Below are 15,680 nucleotides of genomic sequence, written 5' to 3' on the forward strand. Positions count from 1 at the left end.
TGGCCCAATACGACACAGAAGCAGCTTTAAATATCTTCCAGTCACAAGCTGTTCATATCTAATGTCTGTTTTACCCAATGTTTTCCAGTTCCAGAAGCAGAAGATGCTTTTATCAACAAGCAGAAGGTGCAGAAGGAGGTGAAGGCTGCACCAACAGAAAATGCCACGCTGAGCTGTGAGGTGGCCCAGGAGAAGACGGAGGTGAAGTGGTACAAGGAGGGGAAACTGATCACCTGGAGCAAGAAGTTCAAGGTGGAGTCAGAGGGCAAACAGCGTCGGCTGGTGCTGAGCCAGGTGGAGAAGAAAGATGCAGGGGAGTACAGCTGCGAGGCTGCTGGCCAGAAACTCACCTTCAAGATTCATGTCACAGGTAAGACAGGTGTTGTATGAAATACAGCAGAGAACAGTAAAGTAAAATCTAGTTTCTATTATACAGTGATCCAGGTGCAGTAGTCTGTACTGAGGATTTTTCCCTATACTTGATTGCCTGGGTTTGTAGAAAGTATTTGGTTTTAGTATGGCACAACGACCTGTTTCAGTCTGTCTGTAGAATAATAATTACTGATATATGTACAATGGAAGCAATATTCAAGATATTATTCAAATCTCTCCTGTGCCTGAGATCCCAAACTGTAATTCCTGTTCACCGAAACATTTGACTAAGCTAAGTGTGTGCAGTGAGGCTGGAGTGCATGTTGTACGTGCAGCCTTTCATGGCAGGAGAAGCAGGAACTTCTCCTAGTAGTACACTGCCTTTTTACTATGCCTTTATGTTGGAGGCTGCATCTGGATAGGTGAGTCTGCTACTCACAGTAAGAGACCTGGTAGAGCTGACTATTCCCAGAGCTCAAAGTAAAATAGATATCTGGAAATCACACACAAAGAACAAAGGACTGCGTTGGTGAGCATATTTCCTTTGTGCCTTTGACAGTCACAGTTGTGGCAATGGTAGAGGCCATGAGGAGTCTGTTCAGGAAGCCAGGAGTACTGTTCTGGGTCATGAAAAGGCAGCCAGTGGTTTGACTATCACATGTTTATATGTTTTGATGTTTCACAGTGGGTCTTAAGTAAAAGGAACTCAGGTTTTGGTTGCCTGCAGGACAGATGTTCTTTTGGGTTCAATATGTTTGCATAGTGACTTGCAACCATGGGACTGGTGTTCAAGGACCCTCTTGGTTCCTTCAGTTCCTAGGTTCTTTCTTGCCTAGATTTGACACTTTGTTTCAACAGAAGAGCTGATATTCTCTAGTGAAGGCTATTAGTTTGGGCACAAGTGGTAACGTAAACCTGTTCCAACCGGTATATAAAGACCTGCAAGATGCTCACATGTCAGTCCCTCAGTCAATACTTTTTCTTTTCTTCCCTCAGAGCCAAAACCTGTGTTTATAAACCAGGAGAAGGTGCAGAAAGAGGTGAGTGCTGCCCTGGCAGCAAGTGCCTCCCTCAGCTGTGAAGTAGCACAGGATCCAACCGAAGTAAAATGATCCAAGGATGGAAGACTGCTTGCCTCCTCCAGAAAGTTCAGAATGGAATCTGTGGGCAAAACACGGCATCTGGTTGTGGAGCAGCTGGAGAAGAAAGATGCTGGAGAATACATCTGCAAGGCTGCTGGCCAGAAGATGACCTTCAAGTTGGAAACAACTGGTGAGCATTCGCTTTGGGAGCACTAAGCAGCTGTTTATGTGGCTTAGAGGAAGAGGAAGTGAGCCATGCCAAAGGGAAGGTGGTGTGGTGCAGGAATGCAGTTGAGATCAAACCCAGCAAACGTTTCCAGATTGATGAGGAAGGGGTCAGAAGAACTCTGGCAATAAGAGGGATCCAGGCTGAGGACGAGGGAGAGTACTTGTGTGAGTCCAGAGATGACAAGAGCAGCATTACCATCACCCCCAAAGGTATGTCTCTGGAAATGAAGGCTGACAGTGTGGAAGGATCCTTGGCTTCCCTCATCAGCCATTACAACACTGCAAAGCTGAGTTCATTTGTGTGTTTATGCTGTTCTCTGTGTTAAGAGCCAAGTACAAAATTTCTTTCTCTCAAAATAACTGTGGAACAACTGCTTCTGAAGAGCACAGCAGTTAAGTGGGCAAATCAGCCTTCAAGGCTGGAATTAAGCATCCCAAATGTAAGATGGGATTTTTTTTACCCCTTCTTTGCCTCTTTTCTTCTTGCATCTTTGTAGATGCAAGGAGGATCTCCTCTACAGACAGGGGATGTGAGTGTGAGTTATGGTGATCACTTCCTGCGAGTCATAAAATCTGATGCTTCCAATAAAATCATTGACTCTGTTGGCTCTTTGAAGGTGCTCAAACATAAACGAGCTCATACACTTAGGGACACATCTTTTATGTGCTCCTAAGTGGTTTCTTCTTCTCCATCAGCTCCCAGGGTGGTGAAATTTGTTACGAGCCTCAACCACGTGGCTTCTGAAGAAGGCAAAGAGGCTGTGTTCAAGTGCACTGTTTCTCCCAGTGATGCTGTGGTCACCTGGTTCAGGAATGGTGTCAAGATTGAAGCCAGTAAGAAATACATGATCTCACAGAAGGACACCAACCACAGCCTCACCATCACCGATCTGACACTGGAAGATGCAGCTGAAATCTCTGCCAGTGCTGAGGGCGTAGAAAGCACAGCCAATCTCAGAGTCCGAGGTAAGGGGCTGTAATGCCCCATTGATAGGCTGTCACTGGTGCTGTGGTTTGTGGGTTTCATATTGCCTTTCCTCTGGTTATGGTGACGATATGGAATTTTGCTTCCTTAAGTAGGGTTCCCCTGAATGCACTGGCACTGGAACCACCATTTAAATTCTTTATAAAAAAACTGTTTTGTGGATTCTCTGTGTTCTTACTGTTATTTCTTCACATTGATCAGAGGCCTCAGTCTCATTCAAGAAGAAACTGGAGCCTAAAACTGTTGAAGAGAGAGAGACACAGTGACCCTGGAGGTAGAGCTGAGCAAGCCTGCAGAAGTCAAGTGGATGAGGAACAGCATTGTATTGAAGGCCAGTGAAAAAAAAGAGATCAAAGCTGAGGGAACAAAGCATATCTTGATAGTTAAGGACATCTCCTTTGCAGACAGGGGCTTTTACTGCTGCAAGAGTCCTGACGACAAGAGGCAAGCCAAGATCAATGTGGAAAGTAAGTGGAATGATTGCAAGGTCTGTAAAGACACTGGATGTGATTTGAACTTGGATTCAGGTCTTCTCTATTATCACAGTGGCTACTGCCAGCCCTACATGCCATGGGGGCAGGGAGACACAGCCCTGGGCTTGGACACCATTGTAATGCTTGAAATAAGGTGAAAGAGAGGGCGGTCTTCCCAGCAGCCCTCAGCCATGTCATTGACATAAGCTCTTAGCTGATTCTCCTCTGGAATTTCTCACTCTGGTGCAGTCTGTTTTTCTTCATCTGTAAGGCTATTAGCAACCTATTCCCTGCTTACCATCTGTTCTTCTCTACAAAGCATGTCTTTCAAAGCATCTCTTTATAAGCAGTCAGAGTTAAATGAAAAAATAAAAATAAAAACACAACAGTGCATCTATCTATGGATGCTTTCCTTTCAAGTAAGCTAACGGTGTCTCAGCTGTAGCCCTGTACTTCTGTCCTATTTCCTGCATCCTTTTGTTGTGTTCGCTACGGAATGGACAAGGACAGAATTTAAGGTCTATCTGATTTTTGTCTACAAAGCCCCTGCCACCAATTGCTGCTGTGTAGGTCATCAACAGGTACTGAAAGGCTTGATAGCAGGCTTTGAGTACATAAAAGGCTCTTAGAAAGTGGAAGCAAACAATCTGTTCTCTGTGCAGAAATAATGGACTTCAATTGCAATAACAAAGATGCAAGTTCTACAACAAAAAAGCTTTTTAATGGTTGGATGAGTGGATAAGTCATTTGGAGGGGCTTTGAAGCCTTCACTGTGGGTTTCAGGAAAGGTTAGTGAAATATCTGGGGCACAAAGAGCTGAGCATGTCCTGGAGCAATGGAGAAGGGCTGGATGATTTTTGCGGGTATTTTCAGCCATAGAATTTTGTGTTCTGGTGGTGTCAGTACATTCTTTTGTACAACATGGATGGGTTGGTTTGTTGCATTGGTTCAGACTTTTGTACTAGGAGCTCAGCAGTGGTTAAAGCTCACACTTCTGCAAAGTAAACAAGCTCCTGCAATTCGTCTCTACTCTGTTTTAGCTGTGGATTAGCTTGACAGTTCCCTTCCATAAGCTTTATGGTTCCCTTCTGTAAGTCTACTTACATAGAGTGCGTTGCTTAACTTGAAGTCTTGCTCCAGGATTTTGAGCATATTATAAGCAAAAATATCACAATTTCACCAGCAATTCTCCCCACCTATATGTAGCTTTCCTTTTTTTCACTGGAAGGGTTTACACTGGCAGATAGGGTGGGCATGTAGAAACAACCCCATTAATTCTCATGAAGCTCTGATTTCTCTGACTGGCCTTTGTTTTGTGATTCTGCATGCATGCCCTGTAGCTAAAGCCTGGATGTCTTCCCCAATACCTTCATTCTCCCATCCTTAATTAAGTTACTCCATGAAGATCAGAAGGCTTGCTTATTAGCAAGACAACAAACATGGCCTAGACCAACCAGGTGATGCAAAACTTCTCACAGATGCAATGGAGCTTTGGCCCACTTCAAAGAAGGACTTCAGCGTGCACCACAAATACTGAGATAATGAGATGGCACAATCAGCCCTTTTTACTGTCGTTTTCTATAGGTTCCCAAGGTGTGCAGCACTTGTTTCTTTTAAGCAAGAAGGTCTAATCTCCATCCCGTAACGCTCAACACTGAGCACCTAACATTCAACATGTCCTTAAAATGGGATTGTTCTGTGCTACCAGTGGAACCCTGGGGTAGAGGAACCCTGAAAATCTTTCTGAGTGCAATGGTAAGAGGACAAATTAAGACTCAGGAAGCCATTGCACTTTGGGAGAAGCTAGTAAGATGAGGATTTCTGTAGTGAAAGAGCCAACCACTCCAAGAGTACTCATAATCCCTCCTGACTTTCACACCACATCATTTTGCAGTGAGTGCTGAACTTGCACGTCATGTTACAGTGGTACACATGAGAAATACAGCAACGGTAGCTAGGCAAGCACTCTCCACGTATGGCAGAGGAGGAGGTATTACATTACCCTGTGCAGCCATGAGCTCATCCGGTCTGAAAGAGAACAGAAAACCTTTGGTTTCTGAGGCAAACAGCTAATAATAGCCCTCAGCTAGCAAAATTCAAGTGTAAAAGCACTACATTGCTGTGTTTTCTCCCTACACCTCTGCAATAAGACGTGGGCTGGCTTTGGCTGCTGAGTATTAACTTGGTAGATTCCAGCTGTTGCCATAGTCTTTCTGTCATTGTTCATATTTCATTTTCTCTGACAGATACCTCCCAAATCTACCCTGTCTGTAATCCACTCTTTGCTGAAACTGCCAGTTTCCTGAGCCAAAAGCATGAGCGACACAACTCACGGAACAGATCCAAAGGCCCCAGAATCACATCCACGTGGTGTGGGAACAGTAAGAGCTGATGGTTTAGAGTCTACACCACAGGCAGCAGCAAAACTGTCTACTACAGGAGCAGAGATACATTGCACACCAGGGACTGAAGGAGCAGAATGCCCCAAGATAGAGAGAGCAAAGACTGCAACCTTTACAAGGGAACAGAACACAAGCTATGCCCTGCAAGGACACCAGGTCTGCATGAGCAGAAAGGCAGTAGACTCCCAGTACAGTTGCTCCTCCACATAGCTGATAAAATGCCAAACCTTGACCAGGATTAAGCTCCAATGTGTTCACTGCCATAAGAAAGAAGAGGAGAAAACAGATTCCCTGTCCTGATCAGCTCAGAATACAAGACAAGAACTGTAAAGTTAACAGAGAACAAGCTGACTTACGAGCAAAAACCAGCAGAGTGCAGCTATAAATAAAACAGAAGACAAACCCTCGTCATCAGCCAGCTCACTAATGGTCACTCAGAATGCAGCTGATGTGCTCAAGGCTATGTGGAGTCTAAGTTAAAATTTACCGGATCTTGTGCAAAATATACTGACACCAGAGCAATCTCTACTGCAGCTGGAGTGAGAGATCTGCCTCCATGCTAAACTCTCAGACTACTGAGAAACATACAATTAGAAAGGTATCAATGGATTCATGACTGGTCATTACATTTACAGAACACGGAACGAATGGTCGTCAACATGGGATTCAACAAACCAAAGGCAAGTGCAATGCCTCTGAATAAAAGTTCTTAGGACACCAACAACCAAACCTTCTCAGTGCAGCCACAGTAGAGATCTGTAACTACTACTGTTGAAATATCAACTGGTAGAGCAGTGTTGCACATTGTACAAATCACAGTTGGACATCCATGGACAGCTGATGATAAAAGTAGTCGTAGGGGAAGAGCTGGATGAAACACTGTTAAAAACACATAATCATTTTAGCTGCACGTTTGTAAGCATTTCTTTTCATCCTCCCCAAAACAGTTTCATGGCAGAATCAAGAGGACACATTCACACAGACGTTTCCACAGCCAGACTAGGGAATAATCAAAGAATATCAACCAAAATGTGTTTCCTACCAGTTACATGAATCTTGAAGGTGAGTTTCTGGCCAGCAGCCTCGCAGCTGTACTCCCCTGCATCTTTCTTCTCCACCTGGCTCACCACCAGCCGACGCTGTTTGCCCTCTGACTCAGCCTTGAACTTCTTGCTCGAGGTGATCAGTTTCCCCTCCTTGTACCACTTCACCTCCATCTTCTCCTGGGCCACCTCGCAGCTCAGCGTGGCATTTTCTGTTGGTGCAGTCTTCATCTCCTTTTGTATCTTGTCCTTCTCTGTAAACACGTCTTCTTTCTCTGCAGGGACATCACAAGAGTCACACAGTTTTGCTGTAGTCTGCTGCAGAGATTACTCCAGTTCCCCGTTTTCACTATACTTGCCCTTCACAGGGAGCATCGTGATGCCTCATTAAGACAGGAAAATACTTTCCCATCTATTTTGCCTTGGGAAATGATAAGCATATCATTTCATATCACATCATATCATAAAGCTAAACATTTCTCAGTCTGATAGCAGATTTGTACATGAGATTTAAAACATCTGCATGCACTGCTGAACCTCCTCCCTTATCTTTTTCTTCTGATGTCTCTCTACATTTCCAGAAAATCAGATGGGAATGGCCCTCTAGAACAGGTTGCCCAAGGAGACTGTGGATGCTCCATCCCTGCAGGCATTCAAGGCCAGGCTGGATGTGGTTCTGGGCAGCCTGGGCTGCTGCTTGGCAACCCTGCACATAGGAAGAAGGGGGTTGGAACTGGATGAGCACTGTGGGCCTTTGCAACCCAGGCCATATATGAGTCTGATTAGTGGCATTTTCCACCTAATTGTGTCATTCAAATTTTGTAACCAGATCTCTTCAACCACCTCCCCTTTTCTCACTCCTTGCATGCCTGGTGTGCTCTTGCACTGTAACCCTGCAGACACCAGCTGACTACAAGAGCTGCACAAGTTACCCTCCTTGCCTATTGTTTGCTGCAGTAATTCATTCCTGGATGGCAAAGCACATGTAGAAAAGTGTTGCTATGACACTAGATGACAAAGAAAGTCCTATAGCCAAAGTGTTTTGCACCAGAGAGGCTGTCAGTTGATCCTCCAAATGCAAGACACACCAAATGAAGCGTTCCTTTATCTCTGGGTTTCCAAGCATTTTCTCACCTCTGACTTTCACTTGGAATGTTGCTTTGTCATCTTTTGTTTCACAGCTGTAGCTCCCTTGGTCTTTCAGGGTCACATTTTTGACCATGAGCTTGCGGTGCGTCCCCTGGGAGATGATGGTTGTCCTCTGGTCCTGCTTCACCTCTGTTTGATCTTTCTTCCATACGACAGCTCCGCTTGCAGCTGACACCTCACACACCAGCTCCAGGCCTTCAGAAGGACTGACTGATATTTCTGGAGTCATTTTGGGCTTGTTGACAGAATTAATGGCTTCATCTGAAGAAAAAAAGAGAAAGTGGTTTACATCCTGACTCAGGCTTATTCAGCGCAGCATGAAGACACAGTTAGAACTGATTGTAATGTCTCTGCTCATTACATTTGGGTGATCGAGTTTCACCTCTGGAGGTACTCACATACAAACGTCTGTTTGATTCTCCTGTGTGAGGAAAGAGTAAGTTCTATGCAGACAGTTCTTATTTCTTTTAATCAATTCTGTATTCTGCACATGTTCTTCTGAAGCTAAAATGAAGGTAGCTAAGTAACGTGTTTGCAATACATGAACAAACCTATTCAACACTTTATCTCTAAGCAAACAAGCAGAGTTTGATGAGCACATCAGTATTTCATGCCCTTCATTCCATCCAGACAGAACCTGCCTGAGGAGCAAGCTGATGGCTGTCAGCTACAGGCAGACCTAGCTTAGTATTGCATTTCTTAGAGCAACAACTGTTGCTTTCAGTCACTGAATACACCAAGGCCAATTGCTATGCCAGGCACATTTATGGCATCAGTGAACAAATAATGCCTTAAAAATTGTAATAGACAGGAGACATCTATTCTTTTAAAACTAGATGACCAAAGAAGAACAGTCCCTCCAGAGTCAAGCTGTGAAGAACTAATAGCACCAACCAATATCACATAGATAGATTACTTCCCTGCCCTAAGACCATCTTGTGACCATTTGGTGCTCCTAATTAAGCCCTCTTGATGGCATTTTGTCTGAGCCATGTGACATTTTGTGATAGGAGTTACTGCTAGTGTTCCCTTAACCCTACACCAAAGTAGGAGGTATCCATTCTCAGGGAATCATGCAGGCTTCCTCTGTATTTGATGCTCAGAGACAGCCCCAGAACTTTTTAAATCTTAGCTTAGCTCTCATCCAATAATGTTCATCAAACAGTGTAACTTGTCCCTTGGGGATGCCTTTGTTCTGCATCAACCAGTTCCAACGGAGTCTTCTTGGCTTGTTTTAGATCAGTTTTTCAACAGATAAAGCCAGGGTCTTTGAATTACAAAGTGAAATTGCAGAATGCATGATTCTCAACCAAACAGAACGGGAGGTGGGATGCAGGGTGAATACCTGAGCCAACACCACCTGCAAGCAATCCTTCAATATCTTAGGAATCTCTAGCCATCCCAAATCCAGTGTTGTGCTTGATCTATCATCTCTGCTGAGTTTTTAGCTAGCTGATGGTGAGCATCATGGTGGTGATGGGTGCGCAGTCACACTAGAGGGTCTTAATCAACCTTAAGGATCCTGTGATCAGAGGAACGTGAATGTGCTGTTAAAGGTCACAAGCGCTGCGCTGCAGCATGAGCATACACAGCGAAAGGCTTTCAGTAGAGCTTCAGTTCATAAATGAGGACTGGGTTATGGAAAATAGGCTCAAGATAGAAACCAGAAAACAGATCTTAACGCCAGGTTCTGTGAATGCAGCCAGCTGAATTTCACAGATCTTGAATTTCAATGACAATTTCTTGTGTTATTTTACCCTCCAGCTCCACCCTGAACAGGAACATGTCAGTGACAAGCATTACTCCTCCAGGTAGGAGGAGTTTGTCCTTGTTTGTAAACACATCTTCTTTCTCTGCAGGGACATCACAACAGTCACACCGTTTTGTCTTTACTTGTACTATGAGCTAATGCCAGGAAGAGCGGGAAAAGAGTTTCATCCACGTGCCTTCTCCTTTCTTAGTAAAACCAGTGTGAAACTGCAGCCACGTCAGGCTGAAGGAGACGTCTCAGATGTCCTGCCTGGATGCAGGAGGTCACGTGTCAGAGGATGTCTGGCACGTCAAGTCTCATGGCAGTGCAGTGCATGACAAACTGCAACAACACTTTCCTGTGGGCTCCTTTGGGCACGAGGCCCAGCGGGTGACACACCTCTGGCTGCAGCTCTTCAGAGCCTCCCAGCAGCCACGTGATGCCCATGGCAGAGACACAGCTGACCCGCACAGCAGATGATTTACCAGCTAGCTCTGGTTTACAGCAAGAGAAGATACAAGTGGCGATGCTGAATGGTGAAATACTGCGAGTGTGTGGCATGGGTATAAGATTGGTGAGCCTGAGGATGTTCAAAGTCAGGCTGGACAGGGCTCAGAGCACCTGATGGAGCTGCGGTGCCCCTGTTCATTGCGGGGGGAGTCCAACTAGCTGACCCTTAAGGGTCTCTTCCCTATCTATGAGATACATGAAAGCTGATTCTGCAGTAACCAAGCTACCAACAGCAGTTGTTTGTCTTACAGCTTGCCAGCACAGATTTTAAAATAACAGCATTGATTACTCATTTGATAGTCACATTACAGTGCAAAGCACATGGAAACATCCATCAGCGAATTCAATTAATTCTGGGGCAGACCTGCCAGTATGAAATATTATGCTAACATGACCAAGAGAGAGAAGAAAAGCAAAATTAAGACTAGCTGACAAGCCTTGGCAGGAAGTTCTGCTCTCCATCAATTTAGTCCCATTATTCAATTCTGTTGGGAGCTGTCTCCATGCCTCTCTGGAGTTTGTTCTTTGAGAAGAAGCAATTAAGTAAGCTCTCCAATGCCAAAGTGCATACACTATTCTAGGGCTTTGTTGTTTCTCCATGGACCAACAAGGGTGACAAGCCAGCAGAATATGATGAAGAGCCTCATGCATACTCAGTGTGAAAAAAAAAAGGCAATTGTTGCTGGGAAGAAGGTGCATTTGCATTTGTGTCTTCTGCAGAGGGTACTGCAGAAATGGAAAGTCTTCCACTGGAGCAAACAAAGGGCTCTCATTTATTGCAATCAAGGCCCAGCGTGTGGATCTCAGAGATCAGACCTACACCCTGCAGCAAAACAGAGACCTGCGTGGGAAAGTTCAGTTTCTCTCTACATCTGTGCAAGAAAAAGCCCACCATGGAATAACAGCTAAGTAAACATCCCTGTGACTCTTCACAGGTCTCTTCTACATTTGGGATCACTGCTACAAAAAGAGCTGTTGACATCATCTCTCGTGGCCACCCTGAGAGAAGAGCAGGAAGACTGGGATGCTCTTTTTCCTATCTTTCCCTTGATTTCCTCTATATCTTAGGGATGAATCACAGCACAGAACACAGAAATCAAATGGCTCTACAAAGCAGATTGGCCAGTTCAAGTCAAAACAGCCACTGAAAACACCCCAGATGCTGTCTGACAACAGCTGGACTGTTGGGGAGTCAGGTGAATGCAGTCTGCTGGCCCTGGGCAGGAGGAGCACAGCCCAGACTGTCACATACCTTTCAGTGAAAGCTGATAGAGCATTTTATCCCCCTCACAGATGCACTGACAACTTCCAGCATCATCCATTGAGACGCTGTGAATTTTCAGGGTGTGTCTCTTCCCCACAATGTGCAGTTCCTATTTTTCACTGGCCTTGAGCTCCTTCCCATCCTTCATCCACTCCACAGTAGCACCTGTGTCTGAAAGCTCAGCCTGCAGTTTGGCTTCCTCATGCAGCCAAGCGCAGATCTTTTCTACATCTTTGCTCTTCTTGGTAAATCTCACTGCAGCACCTGTCAGGAGTAAAGGCCTCGTTATTTCAATTTATATCAGGCTAACGTGGTCAATATTTGCTGCAAGATCTCTGAAAAAGTATCACCTTCTGTTCCTGCACTCATCATTGTGTCAGTGCTGAGCAATTCAAGATGTTTCATTTGGTCTTCTTGCTGAATTTACTAAGTAAAAATCAACCAAACATCTCCTTCTACTGATTAAGAATGCTCTAAACATGCTTCTGCAGAGGTTTCCACCCAATGACAAACAGCTCCTCCCATAATGAATCTTTATTTGTTCTATTTTGTCATGCAAAGCTGATTGATAGAGATACTATTGTAACGATTGCTCCCCTACTTCTAACCCATTCCAGCACATTCAGAAAAGCTGTCTGAACCTGGAGCTGAAAGTACTGCTCTATGGTGATGCAGTGGTAAACCTGCTGACTGAATGCACTGGCCAATAGCTGTGAACTGCAGACATTCATCAGCTGGCATGAAGCAATCTGGTTCAGATACCAAGCAGCTGGGTACATTGGCTTACCCTACACTCAGTGCTATCCTGTTTAGGTCATTACCAGGACTCACGTCAGTCCATGGGATGCAATTTCAGGTATTTGGTACAGTCAGTGAATGCCTGCAGCCCCAGTTCTAATCATCAGATCACAGCAACTATGCCTTGACTGTAAGAGGAAATACCTCTCACTCTCATCTTGGTGCTGACATCAACATTTTTGGCAACAAATTTCACTTCTGCTCCATCATCGTTCTTGGTGACGTTCTTTATGATTAGGCTGTGAGTAGTTTGGGTTCTCTTGATGATCCAGGTCTCGCTTTCCTGTAAGACTTTACCACTGAGGTACCAAGTGCCGCAACACGTTGTTGTAAGGTCAATAGTAAACATGGCATCCCCTCCAGGTACAGCAGTTGTTAGGGGGGATTTCACAGCCAGGACTGGTTCTGAGGAAGAACAACGTTTGTCTTAATGCTCTTTAGATGCAAGTCTGGTATCTCATTTAGAGATGGAAGATTAAATCATAGGGACATTTCTACTTCTCCCTCTGCATGAGTGCTGGAAGAAGCACTTCTATGCTTAAGATCTGTTACAGAAAGTTCTGCCTCTTGCACATGTGAGATATCAAAAGATAAGGATATTCATGTCTCTGTCACAGAAACAGAACTTGTATCACTTTAATGGTAGCTGGAGGTTGATAGGAGATAGGAGAACTAGGAATAAAGGAAAGCCTTTGGTGTGTTAATGCACTACTATCCTTAAAGTCAAAGGAAGCATCTTTAGGGAACCAACACAGCTGCTCAGCACACACTGACCCATTTCCATTGGGGTTTTTGTGCTTACCAAGGTGCACGCTCCCTGGGAATTCCAGAGACGGGCTCTGTCCATGCGCATTGACTGCAGACACTTGGAACTGATCATCAGCCTCTGCAGACAGATTTACAGCCCCTGCACAGCTCTATATAACAGTCTTATAGAACTACCTCTAGTAGAAGCAATCTCCACACAGAGATCCTTTCCCAGCACACTCCGACACGGGGGGGGCAAAACAGGGAGGGGGCCACATACACACACAGCACCGGGGGGGGGCCCGTAACTGACCCCCACCCATCCTTTAAAGGGGTGGGTGGTCCGTTTTAATGGGGGGGGGGGGCTGAGACCACCTTCACCCCCCCCCCCCCCCACCCCATCCTTTAAAAGGGGGGTGTCCATTTTGGTGGGGGGGGGGCAGTGACAATCTCCCCCCACCCCATCGTTTAAAGGAGGGGGGGTCCGAGACCACCCCCCCACACCCCATCTTTTAAGGGGGGGGGTCGGGGGCTCATGGGGGGCAGCACAACGTGCACAACATTGGGGGGGGGGGCTTTAAAAGGGGGGGGCTACAAAAAGCATAGCTCTCAACTATAGATGGGATTGGGGGGGGCTCAATTGATGGGGGGGGGCCTTTCATGCAGGGGGGGCACAGCGTAAGGCAGCGGCTTTGAGGGGGAGGGGGTTGAAGCTGTTTGGCCTTTGGGGGGGTTATTGTGTGCCCCACCCCCACCACCCCCACACACAATGGGGTGTTAATGTGGGGGGGGGGGGCTTAGATTAGTTGCGTTCCCTATAGCACTGCCCCCCCCCCCGTCATTAACCCCCCCGCTTTATCCTTACGGCTGAGCCCCCCCCCCGACAGCTCCACATTCATCTTGATGGGGGGGGGGGTTTGTCACACGACCCCGGCGCGGCTTACGGCACATCGTCGACCCCACCCCCACCCCCCATAACCCCACCCGGGGGGGGAGGGGGCGATGAGGTGAGTGTGGGGGGGGTTCTGGAGTTGGGGGTGGGGGTGAGCAAAGCACAATATAGGGGGGGGGGGGGGTCCTATAACTGGAGGGCAGCGGCTGCACAAAGAGCCCGCGGGGGTCGGAGAGCAGCACTTTGGCTGAGGGGGGTCCAAGGGGTCCGGGGGTAATGCTGCCCCACCCCCTCCAACACCCCCCACTGCCGACCCCCCCCCCGCGTTGCCCCCCCGCCCCAACGTCAGCTCCTGCGGCAGCTCCTCGTCGCTCTCCTCCTCCTCTTCCTCGTCTGGGGGGTCAATATGTTGGGGGGGGGGGGTCCCATCGGGCAGCGGCAGCTCCGCCGGCTCCGATTGGCTGAGCCGCAGTGCGCGGGAGCGGCTGTTGTGTGCCGGTCGGTGGAGGGGCGGCTCTTCATGGAGCTGCCCCGCAGCCAACAACAGCCTGAATGAGATCCTGGAGTCCCAGACGCTGGAGGATGAGCTGGGAAAGAGCAGAGGCTCCCCACAGAAGGGCAAATCACGTCTGATAACGTGAGTGTGGAGCACAGCCAGCCCCTTCCTCACATGTGTGGGGCTTCCACGTTCCTCTGTGCCCATTGCAGTGTGCCACCCCAATCCTGCTGCCCAGCCAGGAGTGGATGGGATGAGCAGGTTGGGATGCACAGAGCAGTGCTCAGACATTGCTGGGACATTTGTGCACTGCTGTTGAGCTTCCCTTTGTGCAGCAGGGGAGAGGATGGAGGTTTACAGGTAGATGGTTGTTATTTCGATGGCATTGCACAGGTGGTAGAACCTTGTCCATTCCCAAACTTATTCCAGGGCATGCGGGAATTTGTGCAGTTGTAGTTCCTGAATTGTGCTATTTAAAACCCTCCTGTAAATGGGGATGTTTTGTAATGCCTGCTGGGGCTGCAGGCAGCATTGCCTTCCTCCTTAGGGGGCAGGTTTAATCACAAACCTCCCTATTTCCTCTCACAAACGTCCTACAAACCATGTCTGGGCATTGCTGTCTCGGCCTGGATCTCAGCTCCTGAGACTGTCAGATGTGAAGCAGCAGCAGCTGGGACAGGGCTGGCTCTGTGTGCCCTCTGTGGGTCTGTGGGCACAGAGTGGGGCAGAGGGATGACTGTGAGAGGGAGGAATTGCCCAGCCACTAGAAAGAGGAAATCAGCTGAAAAGGGGAGATTTTAGAAGCACTGAGGCTGTGGCTGCTTTGACAGTAAGAAGAAACCAAGCTGTCACTGAGCAGATGGGAACTCCAGTAGGAGAGCTGTGGTGGCTTTACAGATGGCAGACAGCAGCTGGAGTGTAGAGCCAAGGGTAGGGGGGGGATCTTCCTCTTAGCAATGCCATGCAAAGAATGATGCAGACTCCTGCAGGGTCGGCTTTGCTGTGTGACCCTGGGTGGAAGCAGCTGGAAGGTCTCAGCCCTTCTGCGTTATCCCAGGAGCTGGGGCAGTGCTCGGTCTCATCCCACCTCTGCTAATAGCAAATGCAGAATCCCTTATCTGAGTGCCCTTTTCTCTCATGTAGAGTCACCGACCCTGGGAAGTTCACAAAAAGTTTGGGTGTTGTGTTGAGGGATGTGATTTAACTGGGAAGTATTGGTGATGGTTGGACTGGATGATCATAAGATCATCCAGATCATAAGATCTGAGATCATAAGATCATAAGATCATCCAGGTCTTTTCCAACCTTGAAAATTCTATGGAGTTGTAGCAGATTGTGGGGGTGTAGGTGTGGTATATATATGTACACAGATGGGAATAACCGTATGGAAAAGATAGATCCATGTGTGTTCTAGGCTGCACTGAAAAAAGGGAGGCCAGCAGGAGAGGGAGGTGATTGTCCCCTCCTGCTCAGCTCTTGTGAGGCCATA

The 15,680-nt window shown here is 47.0% G+C and overlaps 1 pseudogene; it reads left to right on the top strand.

The window, feature by feature from the left end:
- Positions 1–1,318: 1,318 nt before the first annotated feature.
- Positions 1,319–3,672, top strand: LOC146755719 (obscurin-like; annotated as a pseudogene).
- The last annotated feature ends 12,008 nt before the right edge of the window (positions 3,673–15,680 follow it).

This window comes from Coturnix japonica, chromosome 31 (genome assembly GCF_054131305.1).
Source record: "Coturnix japonica strain WE chromosome 31, WE-NBRP24, whole genome shotgun sequence".
Classification (NCBI taxonomy): Eukaryota; Metazoa; Chordata; class Aves; order Galliformes; family Phasianidae; genus Coturnix; species Coturnix japonica.